We start from the raw sequence: 15908 nt of genomic DNA on the forward strand, positions 1-15908 counted from the left end.
TCCGTTGTATCCTCGCGCACCGTGCCACCGCGGGCGTCGGCATCACACCGCGTCGCCGCCGCCGCCGGATTCCGCCGTGTCCAAGCCTACAGGATAACTCAGGCGAACTCGTGTGCTGGATTCCTGCTTTGTCGTCTTTCCTCGTCGGAGAAGCCGGTGGCCGAAGGTATGCTGAATCCCCTACGTGCTGGATGCGATTTAGGTGAACTGAATTTAGTGATGTGCGTGTGATTTCAGCTAGCTATTGCTATGTAAGACGCCAACAAGAGCCCAATGGATGGTAAGGTAACCTCGTGCAGATATGTATGTGCCAAAGAAGGTGTTCGGATAAAAGGACAAAGAGAATCCACTCAAAAACCAAAGTGCTGAAAACCCATCATTCCAATTTGAACAACAGCTAGATTGTGAGGAGCATATAGCAAACATTTTCTGGGCTGATGCTAAAATGATGCTAGACTATGCACACTTTGGTGATGTTATCACATTTGACACGACTTTTGGCACAAACAAGGAATATAGGCCATTTGGTGTCTTTCTTGGGCTCAATCAGTTTAGAGAGATGCACGTGAAGGAAGCATATTGGACAAGCATGGAAGGATTGTGGTAGAAAATCCAAAGGTGGAAGCTATGCTTCGGTACAAGGATCTATCTCAAAAATTTCATAGTATGGCTTACAAAATAGCCTACTCTAGAGAATGTTGTTTGTTATTGGACGATGCACTTGATGGTGTTCGTCCAAAGTTGGAGGAAAAACTTAATGCATCTACTTGTGCTATGGATGAACCAAGTAATAACCAGGAAAATATCAACCCAAATCTGCAGCAAACTGATGACTTGCTTAGAGTTGCGCGACTGAAGAAAAAGGAAGTTCAGTCCAAAAATTTAAGGAGAAAAAAAACTTTTCTTCAAAAGTTACACAAGGGCAAGCGCAAGGCAACTAAACTCTAAACTAAAATTCATGCCATTCATTGATAAACTAACTTGTTAAACTTTCATTGGCAGCAACCAAAGAAAAATGATGATGTACAACCCCAAGTTGAAGTTGCGGATGATGGCCGCAAGAAAGAAGACAATGTGGAGAGTGAAATGTACAATGACATTGGGAGTTTTACCCAGCTCCTCACAGCTCCTGCTGCTTATGACGCTGATAGTTTTTATGGTGGAAACTTGTTCTAGTGTGTAGATGTTTTTATGGTGGAAACTTGGTATTTTGGATATACTTTGGGGCTAACTATAGTCTTGGGGGCCTTAGTGTACAAGTGGCGAGGCCTAATTGTAGTCTTTTGCTCAGTTGCACTTGTTGATACAAAACTGCTATGCAATCGAGTTGCGGTGCTTCCGATGTTGTGAGCCTCTACTATGCTTTTTCTTAGTTTAACTTGTGACTTGTCAATGTTTGCTAATATGAATATGGCTTTCTCTAGATTATAGTTACATTCTACTACTTGCATAGTAAATCAATAACTTTGCTAGCAGAATGAAAACTAACTGAAAATGGTGCAAATCTGCTGCTCAAATCCTACTAAAATGCTCCAAATGCTAAAAATGGTGCAAAATTCAAACTTCCCAGAAAAAATTGAAAAAATTCCAGAAAATCATATACATTATATCATGCGTTCTGGGAAAGGTTCAGCCTATTTGGGCATATGGTTTGTGAATAAGAAGCTTTTTAAATTTCTGGCCGAAATTTGAACTCGAAATTCAAACTTTCCAGAAAAATTCCAGTAAATCATATACATCGCGTTATCCATTCTGGGAAATTTACAGCCTATTTAAGCATACGGTTTGTGATTAGGAGGCATTTGAAGATGAGAAATGGATATGAGCTGGGAAGTTTGCCTCCACTCCTCCTTGTCCGTGCGATGGGAATAGATGGTGGATGGTCGACCAAGTCACAGCTGGACTTGGTCACACCAACCAAGTTACTGAAGCGGCGTCCTTCTCTAGCTGAGGGAGCCAGGAAAGTGTGTTCTCTAACACTCGCGGCATTTCAAGTTTTCATGTTACTTACGCAACTCAACACAGCAAGTTTTCATAGTGAGAAGAATGTCACTGTGCGTTTCATACGGGGCACGGGCCAGAAAAGTTTCTTCATTTGGTGGTCTAGACTGCATCAGTTGGTAGCCAGGTGCCAGTTTGTTTGATTGGTCGCATGCTTTTCGTAGCCTCGCCTATATGGTAACATGATGACTTTACCTTACTCATCACAAGCATTATCACGTCAGCGATCACGAAGCCAGATACCACCATGGCACTGCCGTTCACGCCGGTCACAAGCATCACCACGCCGACCACGTCGCTGAACACCACCATGACACCGCCAGTCACGCCGGTCACAAGCATCACCACGTCGCCGACCATGAAGACGAACATCACCATGACACTGATGTTCATGTCATCGTTCACGTTAGCTGGACAAGACCATGCCGTTGCGGTCACACCGGCATGTCAAGACGACGTGCGGAAATAACACCATGCCGCCACCGACGACGAGGTTTCCACCACCATGGGTTATCACCTCTCACTTCTCACTTCTCACCTATCATCACCACGTCACCATATCCATGAAGATGGCATGTGGGAAGTTGAGCAAGAGTACTCCAAAATATACTCACACATGCGTACGAATTAAAGTATACTAGCGAGTCATTTATCTATCCGTCTATGTCCACCGAAAAAACCTTACACCACGAGAGTCATGCAGAATAGTGAGGTGAACCTACTACTCAGAAGAAATTTCAAATGGCTGAGCGTGTGCGACGAATTTAGCAAAATTTGCTTAAAACTTCATACACGAAATTTACGATTTACGGCTGATGAAACTCGAAACCGACTGTCAAAATTGGTTCATATCATCGACACCCATCTTTTTCATATAGAACTTATTTTGATTCATAGTATGGTTGTGTTGATTAAAAGAGAGGGTGTGTGGGGTAGTTAGGAAGAGTGCGCCTAAGCCCGCTGGAAACGGCCGATTTAGGCGGATATCATCCTCATGTGGGCTGTGAGGATATGGCCTAAATGAAGCCTTTTAGGTGGCCCAAACAGGTGCAAGAGGCCACTACCCATTAGGGTTATGACCAAGGGTCATTTTAAACATTGCACGTGAGGGAAGGGGGATGTTAAGCCTCCCATCGAGCCACCACTAGGTGAAGTGACGAAAATCTGGGATAGCCTCTACTTTAGAAGAAAACCAAATGAGAAGGGAAAGAGAGAAAGTTGAAGTAAGAAGGTCCACACCACCATCCACCTTCAGCACCAACTTTCGCTTGTCAGGGTGCAACTTCAAAGACGAAGTTCACAAGAGGAAAACGCGACACTAAAATACCGCCATCGTCATATCACAAGGATCTAGGGTTTCCCCAAAGTTGACCAAGGTAGGAAGGAGAGCTTCACCTCAATGGCGCCTCTAGGAAGGGAACATCATCGCCCAAGAGCGTCGACATTATTAGCTTTAGCTACCACCACCGAAGACAAGGCTTTCGCCTAGATCTATCTCTCGAACCTCCACCAACCAACCTCCACAAGCCGACACATCAACCCGAGGTCGCGCCCCAAACTAGTCGACGGCTCCGCTCTATGCAAGAAGTCGAAACCCACACCACATAGAGCCGCCATTCCGCCCGCCACACCATCCCCAAGGCTGCGCCCCAAACCGGTTGACGGGTCTGCTACCCAAGTAGCCGAAACCAACACCAATAAGATCCATCGGTCCCCCTAGCTTCCACGCCGGCCCCGAGGCTGCGCCCCAAACCGGTTGACGGGTCCGCTACCCAAGTAGCCGAAACCAGCACCAAAGAGATCCGCTCCCCCTTCCACGCCATCCCCGAGGTCACGCCGCCAATCGGATCGCCGTGCTTGCCGCCCAAGCGACCGAAAATGACACCCAATCTACAAAGGAGCCGCCGCTCCGACTTTCACTCCAACTCCGAGGTCGCGCTCGTGCATTGTCGACAACGGAGGCTGGATGACAATGCCCAAGTCGAACCCCGCGCCAATGGCGCGGACTGCCATGGTCAGCACCACGCCTCCGCTGTGCCATATCGGAGACACAGCCCAACGCCGGAAACGGCCGTGGCCCGCTCGGCACAAGCTAGGCCCAGCACATGGCTCCATCGCTGCAACACCCGCCGCGCCCTCCACGACCTGTTCCGCCACATGGCGACGCCCGCACAGCCACCGCGCGCGCACCCTGCTCCGCTGTATCCTTGCACCGTCACGAGAGCTCCCATGCATGCGAGAAGAAGTGCCCCGCTGCCGCCATCCCAGGCGCACGCATGACTTCCTTCCGACGCTGCTGCCCCGGCGTCCTCCAAACTCCAACCTGCAGCCATGCACCATCCCCCTCTGTCCAGAGCTGGGCGCCACATGTATATATAGTAGGTGTTAGACTATGTCTTAGACTAGTCACAATGCATAGTATCATATAGAAGTATCATGCGTATGATACTTCTACATGTTACTATATCCACAATGCATAGTATCATGTACTAGTATCATAGACTTCTTATATTAATTAATTTGTAGAATCTCAATGCAAATCTATGTGCAAGATGCATTTAACATTAAATTTTATAGTTCTATGTGCTATGATACAGTATCTACCTATGATACTACAACCCTCTCTCTCATCTTTAATTGCACTGCCACATCAGCTTTTTGCATGCATGAGATGCATGATACTACCTATGATACTTCCATTATGGGTAGTCTTAGCTAGAGCTAGTCGTCAGGTGTTTAGCCACAGTCAATAGTTATCCATGCGGCAGACATGGTCTCCATGCAGCTGAACACGCACTCACTCACGGTAGATTAGGATCTGCAGTTAGTCAGTTAGAGTGCGTGTGTTGGTGTTCAATGTACTCCTATAAATAGTACTACCCCATTGTGGATGAATACAATCAGCTACATTCTCTGCTATCTCTATCTGCTATCTCTATCTTCCTCTGTATTCTTTCAGTAGGGCGTGAAAATTCAGGGCAACTTGTCATGCCATCTCACTTCTATTTTTCAGAAGGACATGAGCATTTTCCCGGTGGCTAGGTGAGTGCGTGGGCGCCGCCGGAAGAACCTCCGGCGATAGAGATGATATAAGCGCCAATTCCCCCCATGCCTTTGAAGTTTGAACACCCTCAACATTGCCGTCCATGTCCCTCAGCCACATGCAGGACGCGCGGGCTTTGATGACCGGTGGATAATCTTATTCATCTTTCCTCCTCCTATCCTTCTCCTTGATCTTTTGCTCCTCCTTGTTCTCCTTGTTGTTCTTGGACCGAGGTCTGCTTCGTTTGGCTGAGAAGTTGCCATTCGTGATTTTTAGCAATGACCATGGGCCTCACGCGCGACTGCTGATCCTGAATTCCTGATCCGCGTTGACGAGTCCGGCACTGAGATCGGGGAAGGCTCCATGTCGACGCCGCCTTGTTATGTCCGTGAGATTTAATTAAGGTTTGGCGAGATAAGCGGATGTTATATATGTTATAGGGCTTAGCTAGCTGCTCGATCAAACAGGACATATACGTACGTAATGTGTACGCCCACAACACGTATACCTAAATTAACCACACATACGGAAAGAAACCACGACAGCTCCGTATATTTTGCTTTTCCGTCTCTCTCTCACGTCACGAGAGAAAGAAGTCCAAATCACCTCCCTAAGTATGAGGTTTGGGGCGGTAACCCCCTTATGTTTTAAGTGGGGCAAATGACCCCCCAAGTATCAAATACCGGACTAAATACCCCCCTGGACATTGGTTAGCTGTTTTGTGAGCGGATTTGGCCACGTGTACTCTGGTTTTGCTCCACGCTGGCACGGTTGAGCCGCACCGCACATGATTTCGTCAAAGCACACCTGGGCGAGCCGCAAACCCTCCTCCCCATCGTTGACCGCCTCCTGCTCCTACCCAAATCCGACCGCGAGCCTCTGCGTCCTCCCCAAATCCGGCCGCGTGCATCCTCCTCCCCAAATCCGGCCGCGAGCCTCTGCGTCCTCCCCAAATCCGGACGCGTTCGTCTTTCACATCGCCCCGGGAGCTGTTGACCGGCGTTGCGATGGAGGTGGAGGGATCTCAGGTTGTGGGGAGGTGGTGCCTGATGCCGGCGATGAAAGAAGGGGCAGAAATTGAGGAAGCGGCGGCAGCGTTGATGGATCTTGCTGGGGTGGAGAAGCAGCAGAAAATTTGCGCCTCGTTCTAGGCTGGATATGCAGAATCTGGGTGTGGACTGTGGAGTGCAGGCGCAAGGGAACCGAGCTCGTGATCAGATGGGATTCCGATTTCAAGGTGCGTTGTCTGATCGAAATGCAGGCTTTTACCATGGCATATCTGAGGGATGGCTCAGCAAAGGCCATGTCTTGCTCTGAGCAGACGATGTGCTCTGAGCACATGTCTGAGGTGATTGAGACATGGTTTCCAGAAGTCGAAGAGCAACTGCCTGGGTTCAATGACAAGTAAATGGCATGGTACAGAAGAAGTAGAAAAATACTTTTGGAGAATGTTAGAGGTAGTTGCAGTTGCAGATGATTTGCAATTAGTAGGAGTAGTGCAGTTGGTAGCTAGGTATTAGGAAAGAACTATCCAATGATCAGCTTTTGGAGATGGTTGGAGTTGATTAGCACCTGAGTACCAGTAGTGTAGTTAGTACCAACGATCATCTTTGTTTTGTAAATGAAACATATTTGTACTCTGTAATCAGACTAGCAATGAAATGTTGTCACCTTTTAGTGTGAATATATGTCACATGTTTGTCCAAATCGATCTGTGAAAGATAAATAGCATGTGAATATCACTTGGTATTGTCATTGTTGCTTTTTTGTAGATTGGATTTAAATGGTGAAAAGAAAAAGGATGTGATATTTCGAGAACTATTGTCAGTTGCTACTGATCTCTGGGAAAGGTATGTCTCTTACTCACTGTTATAAGGCAGCAACCATATTGACATAATTTTGTTGATAGCAAGTATTTAGGCAGCAACCATATTGTCACACAAACATATGCGGAAAACAAGCATTTGGACACAAGTTTTTTGGGCAGCAAGTATTTGGATAGCTAGTTTTTAAAATTTGAACACAAACATTTGTTGTAGCTTGTAGTATTAATATAGACAGCCGCACTTTCTGTTGGTACTAATTTTGAGAAATTCTGGAGCATTTAGCAGCCAACTTCTGTGTCAATTTTGCACACAGCATAGTATGCTTGAAACAATGTACTTCATAAAAAATGAATTCTTCTTGCATTTTGCTTGATTTCTGCTCTTCCTCTCCAAGCATTCTTGTTTTCACTATTTTCTTCAGTTCAAGCGCTTGTTCTCTGTAACAAATAGCCTCTTCATCATCAACACTACTATCTACACTACCTTCTTCATGAACATCATCGTACTCACTATCTGAACTGTCCTCGACATCTTCATGTGCTCTCACATCAAGAATGTCTTTGCCTTTTTCTTTCGCATGCACTGTTGCCCTCACAACTGGCAAATTCTTAGCAACAGTTTGCTGGAGTTGCTACTGAACTTCCTGATCTAGTTTCTCAATTAGCTGCCCTTCTTGGTGCTGGGAATGCTAAAATTGATGCTCCCGTCGGTGCTTGTCATGCATTTCTGAGTGATGCTCATGCATTTCTACTGTTGATCATGTACATGTTCTTCCTGTTGCTCTGGAATGCTGGTATTTCTGAAATTGCTGCTCCTGTAGGTGATGTCCATGCATTTCTTGTTGCTGCTCGTGATGTTCTTCTGAATATTGTTCCTCTTGAAATCCTTGCTCCTCAGCTCCATCTTCTTCTGATCGATCAGCTATCGCATTCTCCTGCAATTTTGCATAGATGTTACTGTATGTTGTACTAGCACGAAAAATGAAATATTTTCTCAAGTTATATGCCTAACACACATGAACAGAAAATCTGTATGTACTCGCATTCCCTACAGGAAATAGTTTCTGAATTTTTTGCAAAGATCTGGACTTGTTGCCCTGTTTTTTTAGTAACTGAATTTAAAAAACCTCTCCTTTCTCATCGTAGATTTCAGAGAGGAACTGATCTACTCTTGCAGGAAGGGGATGAGGGATGTAGGGGTTCCATGAACTCACCTGCTCGACATAGCAGCACTACAATCAGCAGATGATGCCGCCGATCGTCCGCCGTCGCCTCTATCCAGGAGTAACCGTCGAGGCCGTCCTCGACATGGAGGCGCCATGGCTGCAGCGAGAGCACACAAGGTTAGGCCAACTGCTGCGGAGGAGAGGTGCGCCGGATCGTCAACCAACAGCCGTCGATCATCAACATACCTCGCCGCCGTCGTCGGGAGAGAAGATGGCAGCGGGCGATGGCGCACTGCTCTCCACAGGCCACGCGCGGCGTGCGTCTTGATGCAGGTGAAGACCAGGTGCGTCCGTGCGGCCCGCCCAGGTGAGTCTTGACCTGGTCCGTCTCAACCATGCTTGCGTGGCCTATTTGTTGTGTCCACCGTGGCCAAATCCGCTCACAAAACAGCTAACCAATGCCCAGGGGTGTATTTTGTCTGGTATTTGATACTTAGAGGGGTAATTTGTCCCACTTAAAACATAAGGGGGGTTACCGCCCCAAACCTCATACTTAGGGGGGTGATTTGGACTTCTTTCCGTCACGAGACAACAAAAAACGAGGCAGATTAGTGACGGCGGCTTGGACGATCGATCGGGAGATGGGCAGATCGGGCCGTGGCAAGTTCAATAGGTCGCTGGAGACGGCGGCGGCGTGCAGAGCGGCGGCGGAGGAGGCGCGGAGGAAGGACCGGCCGAAGGAGGAGCAGGCGGCGGTGGCGAGGTGGAAGGCGACGGGGGATCCCGAGGCGGCGGCGTACCAGAGCCGGCTGCAGGAGGAGCGTATGGTGCTGTTCAACGTGGTGCAGAGGGAGGAGCGCCATGTCCTCTGGGAGGACTCGGCGGTCGGCCGGGACCAGGAGGCCCTCTGGGCTGCAAGGTACCGCGATGGCTGGAACGGGTTTTGGGCCCCTGAGCGTGGCACCTACGAGGACACCAGTAAGCAAGCATACCTTCCATCTCCTTTATTCTAGTCTAGACTGAATAAGTTCGATTATGTACAAATGGCGCCAGTTCATCTAGCTTGCTTAATTTTCCTCAGAGAAACTTTCTTAACTATAACGTGACCTGCCATAAACACAGCGATTGTCCCCGCCATGCGCTTCACGGACGTCGAGCCAGCAAAGTGTCCCGCCAGCCCGACCGGAACTTTGCAAGTCTTCTCATTCAAAGTCGCCGCAATAGCGGAGGAGTTACGGTGGCCGCTCGACGTGTATGGCTTGATCGCCGTAAGATACCACGTAGACCGCAACCGTAATATTGTCTTTGCTCGCTCGAGGGATAACTGTCAAACAATCACCGCGGAGGTTCGTATGCTTGACCCTTGGCTACATTATGGTCTATATTTGTGTGTTGCTATGTGCCTGGTATTCAATGTTTTCTATGTTTTGTTGGTGTCTGATTAATGTTAAGATCTTCTAGGGTTGGTGCCTGGTATATAAAAGCTTGGTTTCTACAAAAGGTTCTGGGGACTTTGAATTGTTGCTAACATAATATTGCATTTTACTACACCTGTTTCAAAATTAATTAAGTTCTAATTAAATTATTTTTAGTTTGCCCAAGTTTGTAGCAAAATACATCAACACATTATTTTGGAGTGGAGAACGTAGGTAGCAAAATCTCGTCAATGTGATGCCTTTTTGTTGCTTATACCACAAACATATTTCAATTCGTGTCAAATAGTGTCCTTTTCTGCTCATGCCACTATTGTGACTCTACTAATGGTCATTACAATATTCTACCTATTCTTGGCGAATAAATTATATAAGGATAGTCAAACACTTCATCTTTGTTGACGATATATAGCTTGGCCATATTTCCTATTTTTCCTATTAAAATTATATATTTACAGCCTGTATCATAAAAATATTTACTTAATTTGTCTTTTGCATGCATGCAGGATCCATATTTCACACTAACAGGCCCAAGCCGTGCACCTGTGTTGTGCAGTGTGTCGAATTCTGTACGCTTTGAGGTTGTGCTGAAAGTGAAGGGCGCCACTAATGAATCTGAAGATAAAGATCTGAGCTTCTTAGCTTCAAAGTACAGAACATTCAAATGGCACACACGTGTGGTCAACTATGTTGACACTAACAATCTTTCTAAACTTGAGTTGACATTCGGCAACCTTGCTAAATCTGTGGAGGCTACAATCACTATACAAGTTATTCATGGGTCATGGCTAGATGGCTGCCAAGGTATATTTAGTGCAAGTACTAGTAGTCTAGATAAAATGAAAGTCAGGCTGCTCTCTCTTGAAGATGGCAAGTTGCCACTTACGGTCGACGGTATGGTCAAGCTTTCACGCCACGTTGCCTGTGTTGAAATTGAGGGAGAGCTGAAAATTTCGGTTGCAGCAGAATATGCCGATGGGAAACAAGTTGCCGCAAGCGATGATATTGTTTTTACACCTAGAAAAGCTGGTAGAAGTTGTGCTATTCTTAAGGTTTTCTCATGTGAGATGAAAGTCATTGTTGCATGGTCACTAGTCTCGGATCAATGTTTAGACACAACAATGTTTTGACTATGAGACCTAGATAAGAGTGTTATAAAGCTACTTTGTGATTGCATACCCATTTTTCCTAAACAGAACATTTGTTGCTGTGCATGTGTCTGCTTCCACCCGGCGCCATCTCCTAAGGGTGTTTCCAATGTGAAGACTTAGGAAACACCAGTGGCCAGGTTGAGCACGTGGGGCACTTGAAGAAGAACTGGCGGGTAGTTTGCCAAGTTTTTAGCCCTTTCGCCGAGGGCCTTTTATCGACAACATGACAATGAGAGAATTGGAGAAATCGCCATAATCTCTCGGGCGGTATTGCCAAGTTTTTAGCCCTTTCGCCGAGGGCCTTTTATCAACAACATGACAATCAGAGAATTGGAGAAATCGCCATAATCTCTCGGGCGGTAAACCACACAATATTTTTATACAAAATATGTTAGATCATGTCCAGTTGTCTTAGGAAATAAATATCGCATCACGGTAGTTCGTCCAAGAGGACCATGAGGTTGATCACTATAAATAAATATAATCTTAAGAAAGCGGGAGCAGTGCTTTTACTAGGAATTTGTTAAACCAATATGTAAAAAAAAAGTATAGCGTGTGGCTCAAACTTTGTCTATGCACCCTGGCTGAATCTTCAAATGCATAGGTACTTAGGTACTATGGAATCTTCCCCAAATTTTACCCAAAAAGAGGTACATCCTTGTACCTGCAGCTTCTAATGTAGCAGTACAAACTAGCACAGTAAGAACATGTGTGTTAGAGCTTCTCCGGTTGCGTCCCATATGGCACCCCGCAACATCGTCAGATTGGGCGTATGGGGGCGCCAGCAATAGTTTCCGCGTATGGGGGGCGACTCCCCCTAGCTGAGCTCTCAATAGAGTATATCAAATCTAAACGAAAATTTGAATTTATTCAAATTTTGATATTACAAAATTGAATGAAATTTCATTACTAATCTAGGCCATAGCACGGCATGCACGGTAGAACCACTCATAGTCGGGTTCATTGACCTCTTCATTGATGCCACTACGGATGGCGCCTCTGGTTCTCCTGTTTCCGCTGCACCGCTGCGATCTCCCATGAGGTCGATGTAGTTGCTAGTTCATGTGCCCACCAGGTGAGGCCAACGGACAACGACACCTCTATCACGCAGAGGTTGTTGTGTGTTTCCTCGAGGGCGAGCGCCAACCCTGGTTGTAGTCGGGGTCCTCGATGATGTGCAACATCACCTTACTCCATTTGTACGCCTCCCATGGCTTCTCCTCCAGGGGCTTCTTCCTCGGGAGCGTCGACTCCTCCGGCCTTTGGCCAACGGAAGCTGATGCGTCCGAGTGCCACCTGCCGCACCGGCTTGGGGAACACAATACCGCTGTAACATGGCCCGCTTCCTGGGAGTGGACATCGGCTCCTCCTCCACCTCACACTTCGGCACAATGAAGCGCGGGGGTGAGTGGCACCGATGATGAGGAGTGTAGAAGAGAGCATCATCGTATTCCTTGGAGTCTAGTGCATGGACGAGGGCAGCAGAGCATGCAGTGGAGGGTCGCCGCTATAGATGTGGTGCATGACAATGTTGAGGGTGTGCCTATACACCCCCTACCACTGCTTGTGGCCCCTTGGTTCTTGTTCTTCGGTGCCATGCGGCTGTCGTCGTGGCAGGCGGGCTCTAGCTCTCGGCGCTAGCGGAAGAAGGCTTGCCACTCCTCGATGTTGCTGGCATCCCACAGAGTGCCGGTGCACTCTGCGTTTTTCAGCATGTCGCTGGGCTTACACCTCTTTCATCTATCGCATGATCCTCGACTGTGGCACCAACGGTCACCATCAATCAGTTTTTAGCCCATGGGAAGCCACATGTCTGGAGGCGTGGGGTGCCCATTACTATAGAGAGCCCACACATCCTCCACTATTAGGTTGCATGTGATGAACCCGTTCGCCACTACTCCACCGCAGCGGTGTTGGCTGTGGGTGATGAAGTGTTTGCTGGAGGCTATGGATGTGAGCGATGGACGAAAGCGGCCATGGAGTTGGGAAGGAGTGCGATACTGAGGCTATTTTAACATTAGAGGAGGCCGATGGCACGCATTAATAATTCCGCCACACGAGGAAGCCACATCGACAATGGGACGTATCACCTGTCGCTGCTTGGGATACCATCGTCACCATAATTAAAGCTAACAGATGGGCGTAGGCGCCATTAATTTAGTCTTACCATCTGTTGTGCCAACGATAGGGATGGTCCGCCGTTTTGCATCCTACGTGACATGGGCAACCCGCATGGGTAGCTACACACCCCTGCATTATACCAATATGCAAGCCATATTTGTTGAATATAAATACACTGCCTAGTCTCTTTTCATGAGTTCGGACTTTTTAGTGCATCAATCTAATATGGTATCAGAGTCAAGAGGTCTCAAGTTCAAGACCCTGCTCACGCAGTTTAAAAAACAAAAGAAAAAAGATTCTGCGGCCCACACCGAACCCACGCTAAGGACTAAAATAGCCTAAAAGTTCAAATCAAAATTCAGAAACCACTTTCGAACACTAGAATTCCACGTTCTACTAGGAAACCAAGCTAAAACAAGTTAATACGGCTTGCATATCACTAGTGGAGAAGAGGCCTTTGGTCCCAAGCAAATGTCCCAGTGCTGAACCAAACCGGGTCCAATGGTGGCATTGGTCCCGGTTCGTTTCTGCCCAGGACGACCCCACCCGCTGGAGCTTGTCCGGTAGTGGCCTTTGGACCCGGTTTGTAATACAAACCGGGACTAAAGGGTCCACGGCAGGCGCGACAGGCCGTGTCGGCCGTGGGAAACCTTTAGTCCCGGTTTGTATTACAAACCGGGTCCAAAGCCCCACCCTCCGGACCCGGTTTGTGTTACAAACCGGGACAAGGTCCCCAATCCGGCTATATTACCTTGCCCTGCCCAAGTGTGAGCCACACTTGGCCATTTTTTCACTTTCTTCACAAGAGGGGTGTATTGCTCTCCTCTCTTCTTCACATGCACAAGAGGTGTTTGATGAAATGCTTAAGAGGATTTGCCACTTGAGTTTACACAAATCAAGCCACACTTAACTTGTTTTTTTCTTCTTCATCGAGGTTAACAACTTTATCCTTTTCATCCGTAATTGATAAAATGCATGTGTATATATACATCGTGATGTTCGTAATGGTTTTGATCAGCTAAATTATATCATGCAGATGAATCGGCAATGGATGTACATTGACCGACGGTTTGACGAGTTCACTTCGGGCCTGGATAATTTTATGGCCGTGGCGGAGACAAACAAACATGGTGGCTTCATGTATTGTCCATGTGTGAACTGCAAGAATACCGTAAACTACGCTCACTCGAGTCTCATTCACAGCCACCTTCTGCGATCCGGTTTCATGCCCAGTTACTATTGTTGGACCAAGCACGGAGAAAGAGGGGTTATGATGGAAGACAATGAAGAAGAGGAAGAGGATGATGACGGTTATCCCAATTTCCCTGAATACGATGATATTGCGAGAAGGCAATGAAGACAATGAAGTAGAAGATCAAGAGGCACCCGGATGAGCCTCGTCGATGATGATCTTGGTCGGGCCATTGCTGATGCAAGGAGAGAATGTGAAACTGAAAAGGAAAGGTTGGCCTTCGACAAGATGATAGAAGATCACAACAAATTGTTATACCCAACTTGTGAAGATGGCCATAAAAGCTAGGCAGACACGCTGGAATTGTTGCAATGGAAGGCAGAGAACGGTGTCACCGACTCAGGATTTGGAAAGTTGTCGACAATAATTAAGAGGAAGCTTCCAAGGGGTAACGAATTGCCCGCCGATACGTACGAAGAGAAGAAGATTGTCCGCCCTCTAGGATTAGATGTGCAAAAGATACATGCATGCATTAATGACTGCATCCTCTACCGCGGTGAGTACGAGAATTTGGATGCATGTCCGGTGTGCACTCGCATTGCGGTATAAGATCGGACGAGATGACCCTGGTGATGTTGAGGGCGAGCGCCCCAAAAGAGGGTTCCTCGCCAAGGTTATGTGGTATGCTCCTATAATACCACGGCTGAAACGCTTGTTCAGTAAATAAAGAGCACGCTAGGTTGTTGCGATGGCACAAAGAAGACCGTAAGAAAGACGTGATGTTGAGGCACCCCGCTGATGGATCCCAATGGAGAAAAATCGATAGAGAGTTCCCAAACTTTGCACAGGATGCAAGGAACTTAAGGTTTGGTCTAAGTACGGATGGCATGAATCCTTTTGGAGAGCAGAGCTGCAGCCCATAGCACTCGGCCTGTGACTCTTTGTATATATAACCTTCCTTCTTGGTTGTGCATGAAGCGGAAGTTCATTATGATGCCGGTGCTCATACAAGGCCCGAAGCAACCCGGGAACGACATTGATGTGTACCGAAGCCATTAGTCGAAGAACTTCTACAGCTGTGGTCCCTAGCAGGTGTACGTGTGTGGGACGAGCACAAGCGGGAGGAATTTGACCTAAGAGCGATGCTTTTCGTAACCATCAATGACTGGCCTGCTCTTGGTAACATTTCAGGACAGTCAAACAAGGGATACAATGCATGCACGCACTGTTTACATGAGCTCAAAGGTGATTATTTGGAAAAAGGTCAGAAGGTCGTGTACCTGGGGCATCGTCGATTTCTTAGGACTACCCATCCCGTAAGAAAGAAAGGCAAGCATTACAACGGTGAGGCTGATCACCGGAGGAAGCCTCCCCATCGTGATGGTGTTGATATATTTGGTATGGTCAAGGATCTAGATGTAATATTTGGAAAGGGTCCCGGCGGACGGTCCGTTCCGAATGACGATGCCGGACACGCGCCCATGTGGAAGAAGAAATCTATTTTTTGGGAGCTAGAATATTGGAAAGTCTTAGAGGTCCGCTCTTCAATCGATGTGATGCACGTGACGAAGAATCTTTGCGTTAACCTCGCTAGGCTTTACGGGCGTGTACAGGGAAGACAAAAGATACACCGAAGCACGGGAGGACCAGACAACGTTGGAAAGACCCCAAAAAGCTGCATGAGAGAGTTAAAGGACGTCATTTATCCAGCTACGCTCTTACAAAAGCGAGAGAAGGAAATATTTTTTGAATGTCCGCGCGGTATCAAGGTCCCGTCCGGCTTCTCCTCCAATATAAAGGGAAGAATAAATATGGAGAAGAAAACATTCCGGAACCCGAAGTCTCATGACTCGTCACGTGATAATGACACGAGTTGCTTCCGATTGCATTGAGGGGGCTTCTACCGGAAAATGTTCGACTGCCCATTGTGAAGCTATGTGCATTCCTCAATGCAATTTCTCGGAAGGTAATAAATC

Source organism: Lolium rigidum, chromosome 2 (genome assembly GCF_022539505.1).
Source record: "Lolium rigidum isolate FL_2022 chromosome 2, APGP_CSIRO_Lrig_0.1, whole genome shotgun sequence".
In the NCBI taxonomy this organism is placed as follows: Eukaryota; Viridiplantae; Streptophyta; class Magnoliopsida; order Poales; family Poaceae; genus Lolium; species Lolium rigidum.